Here is a 13,488-nt window from a genome sequence, read left to right as displayed (position 1 = left end):
AGATCTGCCTTAATCCTTCGTGGCATAGATTCAACAAGGTACTTTATTTTGGTCCATACTGACATGATAGCATCACACAGTTGCTGCAGATTTGTTGGCTGCACATCCATAATGCGAAACTCCCGTTCCACAACATGCCGAAGATGTTCTATTGGATTGAGATCTGGTGACTGTGGAGGCCATTTGAGTACAGTGAACTCATTGTCATGTATAAGAAACCAATCTGAGTTGATATACACTTTATGACATGGCGCGTGTTGAGCCTTCAGAGGTGCTCTTCTGCATACCTCAGTTGTAACGAGGGGTTATTTGAGTTACTGCTGCTTTTCAATAAGCTTGAACCTGTCAGGCCATTCTCCTCTGATCTCTGGCATCAACAAGGCATTTGCACCCACAGAACTGCGGCTCGCTGGATATTTTCTCTTTTTCGGGCCATTCTCTGTAACCCTAGAGATAGTTGTGTGTAAAAATCCCAGTCAGTAGTTTCTGAAATACTTAGACCAGCCCGTCTAGCACCAAAAACCATGCCACATTCAAAGTCACTTAAATTACCTTTCTTCCCTATTCTGATGCTTGGTTTAAACTGCTGCAGATTGTCTTGATTGTCACATGTCTACATGCCTAAATGCATTGAGTTGCTGGCATGTGATTGGCTGATTAGAAATGTGCGCTAATAAGCAGTTAGAAAGGTGTACCTCATAAAGTGGCTGGTGAGTGTAAGTCTACACATGAAATACAAAGCTAATTCATTTACAGACCACAAGCAGAACTTCATCACAATGCTATCTGTATAGCTTTAAATTGCTCAAACTTTTATGTTTCAGTGAATTCTGACTGAATGTTGTATTATTTATTAGCTGGGAAAAATTGTCAAAGTGATCCCAATTATATAGTTTCTTTATCATTATAGCCATGGTCTGAACTCCACTGTTGTTTCACATTCAGACCAATTTTTTAGAACTCTATCCCTAGCTCAATATGCTTGGTGTAAACGTGCCTTAACTGTGTATGTTGACAATAAAATTACATTTAAATCAGTAGTCTCAAACTCATTTCCTGGAGGGCCACAGCTCTGCACAATTTAGCTCCAACCTCCTCCAACTCACACCTGCTTAATAGTGAATAGTAGTCTTGAACCCCTTGATTTTTTAGATCAGCTGCCTTTGACTAGAGTTGGAGCAAAACTGTGCCGAGCTGCAGCCCTCCAGGAATCCAGTTTGAGAACTACAATATAAAGCAATGGTTTCAAACTTGATTCCTAGAGGGCCACAGCTCTGCACAATTTTTCTCCAACCACCTCTAACTAACACCTGCTTTATAGTCTCTAGTAGTCTTGAACACCTTTATTAGTTGGATCTGCTGTGTTTGTTTAGGGTTGCAGCAAAACTGCAGAGCTGGTATCCAGATTCCTCCAGGAATCGAGTTTGAGAGCTATGATGTAAAGAGTTTTGGCCTGATTGTATTCATTCATTCCTTCATTTTCCTTCAGGCTAGTCCCTTATTTATCAGGGGAAGCCACAGTGGAATGAACCGCCATTTATTCCGGCATATGTTTTACGCAGCAAATGTAGTTCCAGTTGCAATCCAGTACTGGGAAACACCAATACACATACATTAAGGCAGGGATCACCAATCTCTGTCCTGGAGGGCCGGTGTCCCTGCAGGGTTTCGCTCCAACATGCCTCAACACACCTGCCTGGATGTTTCAAGTATACCTAGTTAGACCTTGATTAGCTTGTTCAGGTGTGTTTGATTTGGGTTGGAGCAAAAAACTGCAGGACACAGGCCCTCCAGGAACAAGTTTGATGACCACTGCATTAAGGCCAATTTTCTTTACCTATGGTGCACCTACATTTATGGTGCATGTCTTTGGACTGTGGGGGAAACCAGAGCACCCTGAGGAAACCGATGCCAACTGGCCCAGCCAAGAGTCGAACCAGTGACCTTCTTGCTGTGAGGTGACAGTGCTAACCACTGAGCCACCATGCCAACTCTTCCATACACTTTAACTTAGTACATGGATGATTGTTTTAAATGTTTATAAATTAATAGGGTTGAGGTGACAAAAATGACACTATATCGCAAGCTACTTCATGGATAGTAACTTTTAATATTAATGATAAATCTATTTAATAATTTGTAGGAAATGGAATATGATCATTTAAACCTGTTACTTCCCAATACCGCTCTCATTCCATTCTAGCCTGATCTCTGTGTGAACTAAATGAACCCCATCTGACATCTGCACGAGCTGCATATGTGGACAATTTGAAATGAACCGCACAGCCAAAATAAATGAGGTTTGAGAGTTTCACATTAAAGATCAATAAAACAAAGTCGCATAATGAAACAAGTTTTGCATGTGTATGATTTCATAGCTTTTATTATGTGATTATGAAGGAAAGTAGGCTGAGACGAACGGGGATTTGTGCCCTCGCGTGAAATGAAAGCCGGATTGTGTGCAGAGTCCCGTCGTGCACCACCCATGCATTCCACCGGGTGTTTGCGGCAGAACAGCAGTGGATCTAATGTGACCGCAACCCCAACGGAGAGCCAATAAACCGCGGTTGGACAGCCTGTGCTGGCAAGGAGACTTTGTAACCAGTTTGGTGGCCCTACTCATCCTCCGCACAAAATCGCAGCCCTTTTGTTCTGCTTCTTTCTGACGAGAGCCAGCATTGTGTACAATATTTTCACCCACAAATGTAAAAAAACATAATATCTGGGATCCGGTGCTGATGGCGCTGAAGCAGCAAGATCGCAAATCCGGCTAAAGGGTAAATAGGGACATGTCTTTGTTGTTGTTGTTCTTGCAGCTGTTCCTGTTGTTGTTTGCATTGGTGGTGCCAGCCAGCAAGGCAAAAGCCAGACCCGCAGGATTGTTAACGCAGAATGTCAGCCTCCATCTCTGAAGGAATCATTATGGAAACCACAGTTTGTTTGTATGTTCGCCCTTCCAGCTTTCAGGATTGTAATTGTGGGAGTTAATTAGGCACTCTGTCAAGGTCTGGGTCACATGTGGTCTTGAAGTCCGCCATATTCAGGGTTCATTCAAGTGTTAGATACTTTTAGATCAACCGGTCAACTGTGTTTTGTGTTTTGAAGTAATGATTTTTTATGTTTGACATCAAAATCAGGAACCAGTTGTGGCTCAAGGAAAGGCCCCCCATCACCCCTAAATAGTATGCAAAAACATAATGATTTTTAGTCTATACGGATGGGAAATTTATTGGGCATGAATAGTCAGGGGTCGCCACAGTAGAATAAAATGGCAACTTATTCAGCATATGTTTTACGCAGCGGATGCCCTTCCAGCTGCAACCCATCACTGGGAAACACCCATATACTCTCATTCACACACATACACTACGGACAATTTTAGTTTGCCCAGTTCACCTATAGCACATGTCTTTGGACTTGTGGGGAGAATCGGAGGACCCAAATGAAACCCACGCGAACACGGGGAACATGCAAACTCCACACGAACACAGGGAGAACATGCAAACTCCACACAGAAATGCCAACTGACCCAGCCGAGGCTCGAACCAGGGACCTTCTTGCTGTGAGGCGACTACACTACCCACTGCGCTGCCCAACCTAAACTTATATACAACTTAAATAAAACATAAAATTTTTATGAAACAAATGATATTTGCAAAGGTAATTTTTAAAAAGCTTATTAAAACAAGGCTTATAATTTCTAATAATTATACATTTTATAAGGGATACTTTAAAATAAAAACGAAATGATGAATAATTTATAAAAATCCTAAAATAATTAGCGCAATCTGCCTTGAGAGTCACTTACTTACACAACCTACACACTACGCCCAATTTACATTAACCAATTTAGCTATACCGCATGGCTTTGGACTGTGTGGGAAATCGGAACACCTGGAGAGAATTCACACAAACACGAGAGAACATGCAAACTCTACAGGGAAAGGCCTCCTTGTCCAGCTAATTGAAGTTAATTGAAAAAAAAAATGCACATTCTATTTACAACTACTTAAAGAACAATAATAAAAAAATATATATTTCCACTTTAAACTAACTAGAATGTTATTTAAAAATGTGAACAATCACTTCTCTGTTTCACATCCAAATAAATCTTGACAGAGATTCTTTCTTCACACATACTGAAAGGAAAAAAAACAGCCTGTATAGTCAAAGCTGACAAAGCCATCAAGACTGTGAACAAAGATATTTTTGTCAGGCTGCTGTCACCTAAAACCACACACAGGCACCACAGAGCAGACCTCTCTTTTCAAAATGTGTTTGTCAGCATCATCATCATCATTATTAATATTATTATTATTATTATTATCAGGGTGTGAGTTACACATCGACGATCATCAGTGAGTTCAACTTTTTTTTTGTAATGTTAGTTTGTTTAATAACTGCTTCAGTGGATCAATTTTATATGTTTATTTAAATTACATCAAATTTATTAAATTATATAATTATAATTATGTAAGCCCAAATAATTATATAATTTTAAGTTTTCAGTGTTTCGTGGCATAAGCTATTACGTGTATTTTGATCCGATTAGCTATGTGGGCTTACTTTAGGACAAATTATTCAACCAGTGCATCTAATTTGACATTACTTTTAGACAATATGTCAAAACAAAGACTTATTTTATGAGAAAGTATGATTTTCCCACATCTCTTAGGTGTCTCTGTGCTCTAAATCTGCCGGTTTCATGCATTTTTTTTGATTGTCACAATTATGCATTCACAATGCTATAAACCGTTATACTATGGGGTGGTCAAATGAATGTCTATTATTCTAATTATTAAAATTATTATTTAAAACACAGATCAGAGTGAACTTTGTTCTCAGTTTCAAAGGGCTGACCATCCCATACAACTTGTTTTGACATCTTTCAGGAGGTGGGTCAAGCCTTAATTAGGAGGGTCAGTCCCCTTGCCAAACCCCACTGTAATTCGCACCTAATTATAATGGGGCGTCACAGTGGTGCAGTGGGTAGCGTAATTGCTTCACAGCAAGAAGATCGCTGGTTTGAGCCCCGGCAGTGACAGTTTGCATTTCTGTGTGCAGTTTGCATGTTCTCCCCATGTTGACTTGGGTTTCCTCCGTGTGCACCAGTTTCCCCCACAGTCTAATGATGTGCTAGTGAATTGGGTTAGCTAAATAAGCCATAGTTTATGTGAATGCAAGAGTGTATGGGTGTTTCCCAGTGTTGGGTTGAGGCTGGAAGGGCATTCGCTGCGTAAAACATATGCTGAATAAGTTGGTGGTTCATTCTGCTGTGGCGACCCCAGATTAATACAGGGACTAAGCCGAAAATTAATGAATATTATTTTTATTATTCATTCATTCATTTACTTTTCGGCTTAGTCTCTTTATTAATCTGAGGTCGCCACAGTGGAATGAACCGCCAACTTATATAGCAAATGTTTTACACAGCGGAGGCACTTTCTACTGACAATTTAGCCTACCCAATTCATGTCTTGCCGCATGTCTTTGGACTGTGGGGGAAACCGGAGCACCTGGAGGAAACCCAAGTGAACGCAGGGAGAACATGCAAACTCCACACAGAAAACCAACTGTACCAGCCGAGGCTAGAACCAGCGACCTTCTTGCTATGAGGTGACAGCACTACCTACTGCGCCACCAATTATTATTATTATAATGATGATGATGATTATTATTTTATAATTATTATTATTATTTATTTATTTATTACCCTCATCTCCTGCCTGAATAATGTTGTGGCATTACATACCCTACAGTAATTATATAACAGTTATCGCCACCACCCCTGTTGATTAATTACATTAGGAAGAGCAAACATTTTGTATTAACTGTCTTAAAAATTTTTATTTATGCAAATAAGGGATTGTATAATTAAATAAGCAAATATTTGCTTGTTTGTAGCACATAAATTTAAACATTGGATGAAATTAGGTTCAAAGATTAAAGATTGATTGATTGATTGATTGATTGATTGATTGATTGATTGATTGATTGATTGATTGATTGTCATTAGATTCAAATCTCTTATCAGGCTGAATACTGAAATACAGACAGAAAAAAGTCTCTGGAATGATATGTTTTTTAAGAATCTGACAAATTATGTATGTACACTCACCGGTCACTTTGTTTAGTACACCTTACTAGTACCAGGTTGGACCCCCTTTTGCAATCAGATCTGCCTTAATCCTTCATGACATAGATTCAACAAGGTAGTGGAAATATTCCTGTGATTTTGGTCCATATTGACATGACAGCATCACGCAGATGCAGATTTGTCGGCTTCCACTACATTACAAAGGTATTCTATTGGATTGAGTGCTGGTGACTGTGGAGGCCATTTCAGTACAGTGAACTCATTGTCATGTTTAGGAAACCAGTCTAAGATGATTCACGCTTTATGACATAATGCGTTATCCTGCTGGAAGTAGCCATCAGAAGATAGGTACACTCTAGTCGTAAAGGGGTGAACATGGTCTGCAACAATACTAAAGTAGGCTGTGGCATTGATGCGATGCTCAATTGTTACTAATGGGCCTAAAGTGTGCCAAGAAAATACCCCTTATACCATTACACCACCACCACCAGTCTGAAGGCAGGATGGATCCATGTTTTCATGTGGCTGACACAAAATTCTGACCCTAGCATCTGAATGTCCTAGCAGAAACCGAGACACATCAGAACAGGAAACATTTTTCCAATCTTCTATTGTCCAATTTTGGTGAGCGTGTCTGAACTGTAGCCTCAGTTTCTTGTTCTTCTCTGACAGGAGTGGCACTCATTGTGGTCTTCCAGTCTGATCTCACGAGAAAACTTAAATATTTTACATTTTGCCAGTTTACGTTTTTGCCAGTTTACGTTTAGAACAGAGTTCAGTCGTACGAAATTTTACGATTTTAAAAAGGAGGCGTGGCACCTAACCCCACCCCTAAACCTAACCGTCATTGGGGGATTAGCAAATCATCTTAAATTGTACAGACTAGATCGTACAAATTCATACGAATTAACCACTAAATCAAAAAGTTACGAATTGCCGTGAGATTGTGTTGGGTCTTCTGCTGCTATAGCCCATCTGCCTCAAGGTTGGACGTGTTGTGCATTCACAGATGCTTTTTTGCATACCTCGGTTGTAACGAGTTACTGTTGCCTTTCTATCAGCTCGAACCAGTCTGGCCATTCTCCTCTGGTTTGTTGTGCATGAAAATCCCAGTAGATAAGCAGTTTCTGAAATACTCAGACTAGCCTGCCTGGCACCAAAAACCATGCCACTTTCAAAGTCGCCTAATTCACTTTCTTCCCCATTCTGATGCTCGGTTTGAACTGCAACAGTTTGTCTTGACTATGTCTACATGCTTAAATGCAATGAGTAGCTGCCATGTGATTGGCTGATTAGAAATTTGCGTTAATGAGCAGTTGGACAGGTGTACTTATAAAGTAGCCGGTGAGTGTATAACCTTCAGTATATAGATATAAATATTATAGTATTTAGTTTAAGGGGTGCAGAAATAGGGATTTATGGCTCAATGCAGGTAAAAAAAACGTTAAAATCTATACAGAAACAAATCGATAAAGCGCAAAATGTTGTATGTTTTCTTTCAAACTAAAAAAGGCACTTGATTACCAATGCCAAAAAGCACAAAATCTCAAAACTGACATGACAAAAAAAAAAAAGAAAGTGTTTTTGCCAGCAGTATCTTGCCATAAAGCCAAAACCATTGATGCTTCTTGTGCTTGGCAGACTGAAAATATCGGGCCTTCCCTCCCGCTATCTGTAATTAGTGCTGATCAAGAGGGATTATAAGCGGCGGCGAACGACACGTGCAGCTCGATGGTCCTGATAGATGGTCAATTGTAATGATCGGGTCAGGACGTTTATTGGATTTAAAGCAGTCGTGATGGGCCCTTCTTAGCCTTGCCTGGATAATTATCACGTTCATGCATGATTTAAAGCGACAGTGAGCAACGTCAAGAGTCTTCCCTTTAATTTAATAATTTGGTTATCTATGCATTTATGCAAGACTTAACAAAGGGATGTCTACGAGAGAATCAAATCAAGCAGAAGAAGATTAGTGTAATGGTGTGACAAAGCTGGCCAGTGCACAAGGAAAGTGTTTAGTGATGTCATGTGGGTCGAAACAGCCAGCCGACTTGATATCAAGGACATTTTTCTATCCTAAAGATTCAAGCTAAAGCAATTCATCTGATAACTGTTGAAATTATAGGTTTTAGTAGGTGAAGAACTCTGCTAATTGTATGAAATGCATGAATATTTAATATTTGAGTTATTTATTTCAAACAGATTATAACTTTAACAATTCTCCAAACAAAACACATTTCATCATAATTGACAAAAATATTTACTTATCCATACATTTAAAATAACAAAATTAAATGAGCCAATTTGAAATGGTTCAGTGAAGCACAAGCTTATTATTTTCCACACTTTATTACCACATCATTAGTGTATCACTTGAGCTTATTTCTTCTTTTACTTATTTCTTTTTTTCCCATGATCCTTTTACATCTTTTACATATTATATATTCAATTCACCATTTGTACATTTGCCTACTATAACACCCAGAGTATACATTACAGCAAACTGCCACTAACTGAAATTTCATAATACATTTCTCAGTTTATTCCTTTTTATTCAACACATCCCTTTATTAATATCATATTATACAACATTTTAAATTGATTTTATAGACTGATATTGTAAAAATATATAGATTTTTTGTATATTGGTAGTTGTACTTTTGCTTTTAAAATATTCTAATTTTAAAAATGGAAAAAAAAATGTTTTGCCATTAAAAATTGGTTAAATAATACATGCAGTAAAACAACTGTACATTTTTAATATTATTATTTTTTGTAATATTGTATAAATAAACTTATTTATTATACATTTTGCTTTTACAGTATACTAATTTTATTATTTTATAAAAACATTCCTTTTTGCTATAAAGAAATTAAGTAATATAGTACAAAGTATTATAATACAATAATAGTATTGTAATTTTAATATATTTTATATTTTAATATAAATTAATAGTAATTTTTCAATTAAGTAAAATTATAAAATAACAAAAAACATGTATTTTATATATTAACAAAAAAAATAAAACACATTTTTTTGTTTTTTTACAAAAAAAGTAAGGACTTGTGTTGTTTATAAATTGTTATTTTAATTATATATAACCATAATAAACCATAAAATAACCAGATGACTAAAAAAAGGACTGAAAATTCCACTTAAACTGCTTAAAATGTGTAATAAGTATTTTTTTTTCCTTAAGTTTGTTCTGAAAACATCTAGATCTTTATTGGATACCTGGAGCTTCACCAAGCAGCTAACACAAGTCAAATCTCACAAAACTTATTCGAAAACTTCTTCAGCACACAAGAGAAACCATCATTGCGAAGTTTGTTTACTTCTCCAGTGTGTTCTAAAAGGTCAGAGTGATGCTGCACACCCCTGCAGAGTCCAACAGAAAGCAACAAAACCCCAACAACACCATTCATATTTTAAACAGCCAGCACTGAACAGGGGGAATTTTACACCTCCGTGCCAATTACACCTCTCTCATAGCTCCTCTCGCTCTCTCAAATGAAAAGCCTCCCTCTTTCATAATGAAGAAGCTGACAGACAGTAAAGCACAATGATGTTCCTCCAAACGTCCAGCTGCTGGGTACAACTGGTACGGTTTTTGTACTATATCAGATATGTCTCTTCAAATGTGAAAAGTATCAGCTCTATGCCAAGCTGACAATTTATTAATACTGACAAGGAAATACATTTGGACCCTGACATTGCTAGAACCCCCATGACATTGATTACGTACTCCTATATACATTTTTAGAGAGAGAAAAATACATCCCAGGAGCTACGTTTATTTGCCAGTTTTTCTTTTCATGAATCCATCAGAGGTTGCTGCGGACACTTTTTCAGATCTCAGATTTCTCTCTCAAGTGCCATTCGTGCCTGCTGTCGGATGTTAGTTCACCAGAGGCCGCTGTCGACTGATTGGCTGACCAACCAACCAATCCCCCAACCCTAAACCCAACCAATATTATTTTCTGTTTTTGTCTTAGCTGCTTTCTGGAGCTGTTCTTAATCGAATTCAAACCCTTTTGTGGTCAACGTACGTGCGGAGCTATTAGGCAAATTGGTAACAGCAAAAAAAAAACAAAACTGTAAACATGCAGGTAAGCGGTCAGCTGGGAAGCACGAAAAGAAATAGCATCATAACGCCCTGTATCGTTCACTATAAAAACGAAATGCAGCCATAGGTCCATCTACATAATTTGCCATTTCCAGAAACGTATATAGGGTTAAGTTTTCAGAATAAGCCTGTGTTGGTTAGTTCTATTACTGTTAATTACTCACCTTGATGTGGTTCCAATCCCCTGAGACCTTTGATCATCTTCAGAACACCAATTAAGATGTTTTAGATGAGATCCGAAAGCTCTCTGACCTTCCATAGACTATCACAGTCTTGAGAGTTTAAAGTCCAGAAAAGGAACAATGTTCTACATTATATAATAAATTATCTGATGAGTATTTTGGGCAGAATTATTACAGACACAGTCTGGAGACACCAAAGGCTTATCTTACATCTTGTAAAAGTAGTAGAATAGGTGCCCTTTAACTACGGGCAATACAACATATTGGCATTAGATTCAGTAGCCTAGTAATTGCGCAACCTGATTTGAAGCAGAACACATATAGGTGAACAAATAAAGGAGTTTTTTGTTGTTGCCGTTGTTGTTGTTGTTTTCCGCATGATTACAGTTGAACCACTGAAGTCACATGAAATGTTGTTGTTTTTCTGGACTTGAATAAGAGACATTAGGGTGAGTAATTAATAAAAGAAGTTTCATTTTTGGCCCTTTAAGAATGAAATAGGCAGACGTGAGAAGGAGAAAATATTTAGTGAGAGAAAATATTATCAAGGGAGTCGCTTTTTTGTAGGCAAAAATGTTTCTTTCGTTGATGTTTTTTTTTGTCAGAGGTCAAAGTCGAATTGCAAGAGTTCAGCTGATAGATAGGGAATTCAAATAACCACTTCACTTGTTACAACAAAAATCACATAACACATCAAACTGTGAAGCAGATGAGCTTCAGCAGTGGATGCCACTTCTGTCAGGTACACACAGCAAGCTGGAGCTACAGTTCATACAGGTTCAACAAAACTGTACAATAGAAGACTGTAAAAAAAGTGTCTTAGTCTCGATTTCTCTTCCTACATTCAGATAATTGGGTTGGAATTTGGCGTAAAAACCTGAAAGCATGGATCCATCATGCCTTGTACCAATAGTTCAGGTTGCAGTCCCTGTGGGGGAGATTTCTTTGGCACACTTTGGGCCCTTTAGAACCAAGTGACTACCTGTGAATTGTTGCTGACCGTGTCTGTCCCCTTATGACCACAACTCATCTTGTGCTGTTACTTCCAGCAGCATAATGCACCATCACAAAGCTCAAATCATCTCAAACTGCCTTTCTCGAACATGACAGCGACTTCACTAACTCAAATGTCCACAGTCACCAGATCGCAGTCCAACAGAGCACCTTTGGGATGTACTGTAGCTGGAGATTCACATCATGAATAAATCTGTCAGCCTATCATGAGCCAAAATCTCAGGGGAATGTTACAAATGTTACCCCCACCAAGCAATTGTGTGTTTAATATGTCCAAACATAGACTGGAAACTGGACTGACACAGTTTTAATTTACTAGAACTTCTATGTTAAGCTGCTTTGACACAATCTACATTGTAAAAGGTATATAGAAATAAAAATGAATTTAAATGAATAGATGGCTTGCCTAAAACAAGGCTAAATTTTGTCTGTCAGTGAAAATAGACATCTAAGAAGAATACACTAGAACTAGACTACATTTACATTTTTTTGTTATTAAATACACAGATTAGACAGGTCAACATGTGTAGTCATTCATTCATGTGTACTTGATCACTAGTCTAGTTTTAGTCTTTTCTTAGATGTCTGTTAGATTTTTACTGAGAGCCTTTAGGCTTCTTTAAACCAAGCTGTCTATGTTCCTTGCAAATATATGCTCTGTCAGCATATATACGCATTTAAAATTTATAAAAATATATACTGTTGTATTATTTCATCACACTTCTCTTATTCATTGTTATATCTCCAGCATTCAGCCCGAATGTCTAATCCTCATGTATTATTAATCCTCTTTCCCTGTGGTGTGGTAAAACTTTCAAAAACTTCCTTTTTTTTTTGTATTTCAGCTAGGACCGAGTCTAACAGCCGCTCCGTTTGTTTATCCATTTATTCATCTTTAATAAACTCAGCATTTTCTTTATATCTGCAAAAAAAAAAAAAAAAAAAAAAGTCAAGGTAGCAGAAGGTACATCACCTAAGTCCTGAGACCAGCAGCAACCAGTCCATTACCAGCTCCAGTCCGGCAAAACAACTGCTGAGACTGACACTTTCGCAGCTCCAGAAACGCCTGTCTAAGTGTCATCCAGGTTTGACAATGAATGAGCGAGCGGATACACTGTGTCCTATTGACACCCGATCTGTTCGACTTTGATTTTGACAGAGTAGTCAAGCAATGTCGGCTATCATAATAGAGATTTCTCCACCGATTTTGAGTGACGGAGAACTTGACGGACGAAGACATTCATCACAGATTGAGAACGGAGGTTCGAATATCGGCATCGCGATTAACCGCGGCAACGTTCCTGGCGTAAACGCCAAAAAATAAATAAATAAATAAATAAATAAATTGAATGACATAACGCACGGTATCTTTGTCTCCCTCTCTGACTCCCCCCCGCCTCTGTAAAATGATAATCCGAGTGTGTCTGTCTGATAGACTGGAGTGTGATTCAGTACGACAGTGACTGACTGCACATTCAATCTGTTTCAGCACGGGAGCAGTGGCCCATTATCTCCAGCATGAGAGACGCCCGCAGCGCGACGGAGCAGCCCGATCAGCTGGGCTCCAGTGGCAGGTTTGCTGGGAAAGTTATCAATAAGCGATTGTCTCTAGTCATTTAAGCTGTCACGTTATGACAGGGCTGAAAATTAAGCTGGCAGATATTAATAATAATGGAAATAACACAATGCCGAGGGGAAGATATTGGGCGAGTTTGGGAAGGGGGTTACGGATAGTGTGAGTGGGTGGATTTATTTGCGTGCATGTGTGTGTGAGTGAGTGAGAGTGCATGACTTTATTTTGCATTGTTAGTGTTTGAATGCAACGCTAATTGACAGGCTGTTTGTAAATGTTACTGTTGTGGGGAGTTTTATGGTAAACTAAAAAAAAGCTTTTTTGTTCTTTGACAAAATAAAGCATGTAAAAATTATAGTTATTTATTTAAAAAGTTTAGTTATTTAAAAAAATAAAAAGTTAAAATGCCAAAATATTTAAATCAAACAAACAAAAGTTTATAATTAAAAAAGAGGAACATTTTAAGAAATTAAAACTACAAACTATGAATAAAAA

At 38.0% G+C, this 13,488-nt stretch overlaps 1 protein-coding gene across 2 annotated transcripts in view; it reads left to right on the top strand.

Annotated features, from left to right (window-relative positions):
* Nucleotides 1-13,488, top strand: part of mvb12bb (multivesicular body subunit 12Bb) — a 264,229-nt gene that overhangs the window by 70,137 nt on the left and 180,604 nt on the right. The window contains exon 4 of one of the 2 annotated variants that reach the window (XM_073908970.1): nt 12,910-12,994. The gene's annotated coding sequence lies outside the window, so the exon portion shown is untranslated. Of the gene's footprint in view, nt 1-12,870; nt 12,995-13,488 lie in introns of those variants that run through there. The other variant, XR_012383534.1, reaches the window with a different exon arrangement.

The sequence above is a fragment of the Danio rerio genome, chromosome 8 (genome assembly GCF_049306965.1).
Source record: "Danio rerio strain Tuebingen ecotype United States chromosome 8, GRCz12tu, whole genome shotgun sequence".
In the NCBI taxonomy this organism is placed as follows: domain Eukaryota; kingdom Metazoa; phylum Chordata; class Actinopteri; order Cypriniformes; family Danionidae; genus Danio; species Danio rerio.
This window is presented reverse-complemented; position numbering and strand designations above follow the sequence as displayed.